This window comes from Coregonus clupeaformis, unplaced genomic scaffold, assembly GCF_020615455.1.
Source record: "Coregonus clupeaformis isolate EN_2021a unplaced genomic scaffold, ASM2061545v1 scaf1714, whole genome shotgun sequence".
NCBI classification, from domain to species: domain Eukaryota; kingdom Metazoa; phylum Chordata; class Actinopteri; order Salmoniformes; family Salmonidae; genus Coregonus; species Coregonus clupeaformis.
This window is the reverse complement of record NW_025535168.1, coordinates 91,010-96,755: the sequence shown is the minus strand read 5'-3', so window position 1 is coordinate 96,755 and position 5,746 is coordinate 91,010. Positions and strand designations below refer to the sequence as shown.

The window sequence follows — 5,746 nt, the reverse complement described above, 5'->3', positions numbered from 1 at the left end:
TACTGCCCTTTTCAGAGGAACAGGATTAGAGGATATCTGTAGAGCAGCATCCTGGTCGACGCCGTCTCCATTTATCCGTTTCTATCTCTTAGATATGTCTTCTAATTCTCTGGCTCGATCTGTACTCAGCGTGGCTGAAGGGAGATTTTGAGCAAGAAAGAGAGGAGGCAGGACTGTGACACAGGCATCAGGTCCGCTTTGGTTAGGAAGACGTGTTTTTGACAGATGTGTTTTCTAACTCTTGGCTCGGTCTGTACTCAGCATAGCTGAAGGGGAGATCTTGACCTAGGAAGAGAGGGAAAAGCAGGACTATGGACAGGGTTTCCATCAGGTCCGCTTTGGATAAGAAAACATATTTTTGTGGCATGAATCCTGACTGACAGGGGTCAGTACAGTAGAGGCATGCCGTTGATTAACAGAATGTGAGGTCATCTATCTGCTTGTTCAGTTAGTATGACTCATGTTTTGTTCCTGCCCACTAATCTCTGGGATTCCATTGAGTGAGTGGGGCGGTTCACTGCGTTCACAATGTAGTGGACACTTGATGTCATTCCATTAGTGGTCGGTAGTGTTTTCACAGAATATTGAGGCACATCTATCTGCTAGTACAGATTAGTATGGCTTCTATTCTGGTGATCTGCCCACTAGTCATTGGCATTGCCATTGGACTAGGTGGGGCGGGTCTTTTAACCGATGACGCGGTATATTGTGACGCCTGTAGTTTTTTTTTAGTTGCAGTACTGCGGGACTCGGTTGCAGCCATTGCTGGGCCTGACTTTCTCGTTTCGATGGGAAGTGTTAGGCTCGGCAGGGAGTACATTTTGGAGCGCTACGCTCCGCCTTAAACCACTAGGAGCAGAGCTCCCCTATGGGGCGGAGCTCCACGATATAGAACGATTAGTTACCGGAGTGTAACTCCAGTTCTATGAGTGGAGCGGAGCCCCATAGGACAAGGCCCTGCCGACCCTCTCTAGTCTCGCTGAAGAAAAATATATCGGGAGGCTGATTGAGGGGAGGCATCCCTCTCTATAGGGACACCTGTACTCCTATTGGCTGTAGGTGTGTGCATAATTTTGTCTCAGGCTGTTGCTGCCTTAGGGCAGAGGGTAAACCACTAGGAGCAGAGCTCCCCTATGGGGCGTGAGCTCCACTCATAGAACTGGAGTTACACTCGGTAACTAATCGTTATAAGGTGTTGGCTTGACAGTCTCTGGACCCAGGTTTGAGTCAGCTCAGGGGCTACCCTGGAATTCACTACACTATGAATACAAGGACTGGCCGTCCATAAGGTCAAAATCACAGTTTTAACCAAATTGAGACTAAACAGTGTTTGTTTACAAACAGTGGCGTTATATGAGCTTATGTTTTGGTTTCTGATGGGGTAAGACTGTTGAAACATTTGAGGATTTTAAAAGTTATATTCTTAAAGAATCAATGGCTATCCAGTTTATGGGTCTTTCTATATCTGCCAGTGAGGCTTTCCTGTGGGGGTCAAATTGTTGGAGCTGTTGATAAGTCATTGTATAATATTCTGCAAATGTATTTTCATTTTTATTAGGGCTGACCCTAGTCGACTGGTCGATTGTTTGGTCGATAGGCTGTTTTGTCGACAGAGATGCTAGGAGCAACAACGGCTGAAGCGGAAGTGGTAGGGGCCACACAAGCTCACAGAACGGGCCCGCCGAGTGCTGAAGCGCATTCCAAACTGCCTCTGGAAGCAACGTCAGCAGAATAACTGTTAGTCAGCCGTCCCATATAGATTGCAAAATAGTTGGGAAGAGATCTTTGACGTACCGATCCCATGGCATAGTGTTTATGAACTGACACGCAAAACGACACCGGATTCAAAAATTTGAATCTTTCAATTTAAATTATTATATAAAATTCTTGCTACCAATAGAATGTTATTTATATGGGGGATACAATCTTCCCAGCTCTGCAGATTTTGCTGTGAAGAGACAGAATCATTAGATCATTTGTTTTGGTTCTGTCCATTTGTAGCTTGTTTTTGGACACAGGTCCAGGAATGGCTAAAGGATTGCAATATTTACCTGGAACTAACCTTGCAGATAGCATTACTGGGTGATCTGAAAAGTCATAGTCAATCAATCAATAATATAATAATACTTTTAGCAAAAATGTTTATTTTTAATTCACAATCTGTAGAAGCAATGAGAATAGAAAGGTTCAGAACTTTTGTAAAACATCACAGTACGGTTGAAATATATATGGCAAATAGAAATCCTATATGGATGGTGTTAAGAGATAGATGGGAGGTATTGAATAGAGTTGAAGGATGGGACTAATAACAAATAACAACAAATAATAACAAAGATAGCTAATAATGTAAGCATACTGTGTCCATAATAAGTATATAGGTTGTATGTTGGGAGCTTTTGGGAAAGAGCACAGTTAGAAAGATATGGCATTTAGAAGCAAACCGGATGGACATCATGAAAATGATCGGAGAGGTTGAGAGTAGAAGAAGTTCAGGAGCCAAAAAAAAAAAAAAAAACATAAATAAATATATATATATCTAGATATATATATACATATACAATTATTGTAAAATTAACTCTGTCCATAAGGTGTAGATAGTAAGTATAGACCGGAAGTAGAGGCCTGGGCATTGTTGTTCACTAATTTACTCCAAGTAGGGAAAGGATGGTGGGGTTGAAAAGTAATAAAGGGGAATATATATATAAAACTTTAAAAAAACATGGGGGATTGGAAGTGATGCAGACAATTACATTGATAGAAGATACAATCTATCTGCAATATTAAGCTGATCCATCCCCCCCCCCAAAATAAATAAATAACTGTTAGTCGGGAGCTTCATGAAATGGGCTTCCATGGCCGAGCAGCCGCACACAAGGCCCAGATCACCATGCTTAATGCCAAGTGTCGGCTGGAGTGGTGTAAAGCTCGCTGCCATTGGACTCTGGAGCAGTAGAAAGGCGTTCTCTGGAGTGATCAATCCGACGGACGAATCTGGGTTTAGCGGACGCCCGGAGAACACTACTTGCCCCAATGCATAGTGCCAACTGTAATGTTTGGTGGAGGAGGAACAATGGCCTGGAGCTGTTATTCATGGTTCGGTCCCCTTAGTTCCAGTGAAGGGAAATCTTAACGCTACAGCATACAGTGACATTCTAGACGATTCTGTGCTTCCAACTTTGTGGCAACAGTTTGGGGAAGGCCCTTTCCTGTTTCAGCATGACAATGCCCCTGTGCGTAAAGCAGTCCAAACAGAAATGTCCAAACAGAAATGGTTTGTCGAGATCGGTGTGGAAGAACTTGACTTGCCTGCACAGAGCCCTGACCTCAACCCCATCAAACACCTTTGGGATGAATTGGAAGGTCGACTGCAGCCAGGCCTAATCGCCCAACGTCAGTGCCCGACCTCACTAAAGCTCTTGTGGCTGAATGGAAGCAAGTCCCCGCAGCAATGTTCCAACATCTAGTGGAAAGCCTTCCCAGAAGAGTGGAGGCTGTTATAGCAGCAAAGGGGGGACCAACTCCATATTAATGCCTCTGCTTGAAACATGTAGGTATTACAGACGCGGTCAGGGAGACGTTTTAAAATGTCAGTGAAGACTCTTGCCAGCTGGTCAGTGCATGCTCTGAGTACGCGCCTGGTAATCTGTCTGTGAAGATTAACCTGTTTAACCCCTTGGAGTCAATTGACGCAAATTTGCTTCAATCTAAGTAATTTAAGTAATCCATAGTACGACCATCTTAAAACAATTCCATATGTCCGTTTAGCCCCTCTCCCCAACGGCTTAGATTTACAGGGGTTAAAGGTCTTACTCACATCGGCTAAGGAGAGAGTGATCATACAGTCGTCCCGGAACAGCTGGTGCACAAGACTTGTGGAGGCCACGGAGATGGCACAGTCCATCGCTCAAGACATGTGATACATAAATTGTATATTGTTATATTATGTACAAATAATGATGCAACACTAATAAATCTAATATTATTTTATAACAAATGTACTTTCTCCCGCTTTGGATACTGTCGCTGTCCGCGGTTCTGAATGTAATTATATGCACAAGCACAAAAACACCACATCTGTAATTTTAGTCCCGTCTGAATCTGCCATGGCAGTCATTTTTACATGGCAGGAGAGTAACAATTCAAGCCAGAATAACCTACTGTTTTTTGGGCGAACTCCAAGGTCCTCTGGTAATACTAGTCCCTGGAATCGACATCCCTGTGTTTTGAGAGAAATGAGTTTGACAGGTGTTGCTCACGGTTTGATCAAGAAAACAATAACTGATTTGATCAATTTAACGAAGTGCTGCTCATAGCCTACATATGAAGGGGCCTGCAAGTATCAACTTTCACAGTGGATGATTTTGTTCATATGTTTTGTGCGTATTAATATTTCTAGCCTACAATCATCGATGTTACTACTAATGTGAAAACAAGACAAGATATTACTATTATTGCTCACTTGACTGTCTTAAGACAATTGTCAAATAATTTAACAGATGTCAATTGTTGTACAGCTTCATGGGTACGCTCTGGGCATCACCTTTTACCTCAAATAAACAGTATTTCTGCTGTTGTGGGCCTTTTAACCATCTGTCTGACTTTGTCGTTCACACAGAAGAGAGACGTGACTATCGTGGATCCTCTGGGGAGCCTCAACAACATCATGAAGCTGAGGAGGCAGAGAAGAGTCCCTCCAGATCAGAACACCTCGAGAAACAGCAGCGGAAACCCACAGGGAAGAAATCTCACTGCTGCTTTGACTGTGGGAATATATTCAACTCTTATACAGACCTTAAAAGACATATGAGAATCCATACAGGAGAGAAACCGTATAGCTGTAATCAATGCGGGAAGAGTTTTACTCACCAAGCAGCTCTGAGGGGTACATTTGAGAACACACACAGGAGAGAAACCTTAGCTGTATCAATGCGGGAAGAGTTTTACTACATCTAGCCAGCTGACTATACACCAGAGAACACACACCACTAGCTGTTCAATGGAAGATTCAACTGATGGTACATTTGAGACCGCACACTGGAGAGAAACCTTATAGCTGCGATCAATGTGGGAAGAGTTATACTACATCTAGCCAGCTGACTATACACCAGAGAACACACACAGGAGAGAAACCTTATAGCTGTGATCAATGTGGCAAGAGATACGCTGGTAAAAGAACTCTGATTAAACATCAGAAAGTACACATGAAGGAGTTCTTTATTCATTTAGCAGATGTTTTAACATTGTTGTATGAGTATTTTAATGAATTTCACAATGTAGAACCATTAACATTTTACATTTTTTGTCATTTAGCAGACGCTCTTATCCAGAGCGACTTACAGTTAGTGAGTGCATACATTATTTTTAATTTTTCATACTGGCCCCCCGTGGGAATCGAACCCACAACCCTGGCGTTGAAAACGCCATGCTCTACCAACTGAGCTACATCCCTGCTGGCCATTCCCCTCCCTACCCTGGACGACGCTGGGGCCAATTGTGCGCCGCCCCAACCGTTTTTCCCCTGTTCTATTGATTTCAGCGTGATATGGATATTAGCCTCATCAGGGGGAAAATCCAGGCTCTGAAATGAGTTGTGTTACACTTACCACGTTGGCGACCCACTTGAATGAAAATGCAACACTTCTAAATGTAGCTAGCTGTTTTCTACACATTGTCCTCTGACCAGTGATGTACACATTATTCCCAGATTCCATGTGGTTTTTGAGCTGTTAGTTTTAACAGGACGTGC

The 5,746-nt window shown here is 43.1% G+C and overlaps 1 non-coding gene across 1 annotated transcript; it reads right to left on the bottom strand.

Annotated features, from left to right (window-relative positions):
* Positions 1-5,375: 5,375 nt before the first annotated feature.
* On the bottom strand, positions 5,376-5,456 carry trnae-uuc. The gene has a single exon. It is a non-coding gene; the product is annotated as a tRNA-Glu (tRNA).
* Positions 5,457-5,746: the final 290 nt, after the last annotated feature.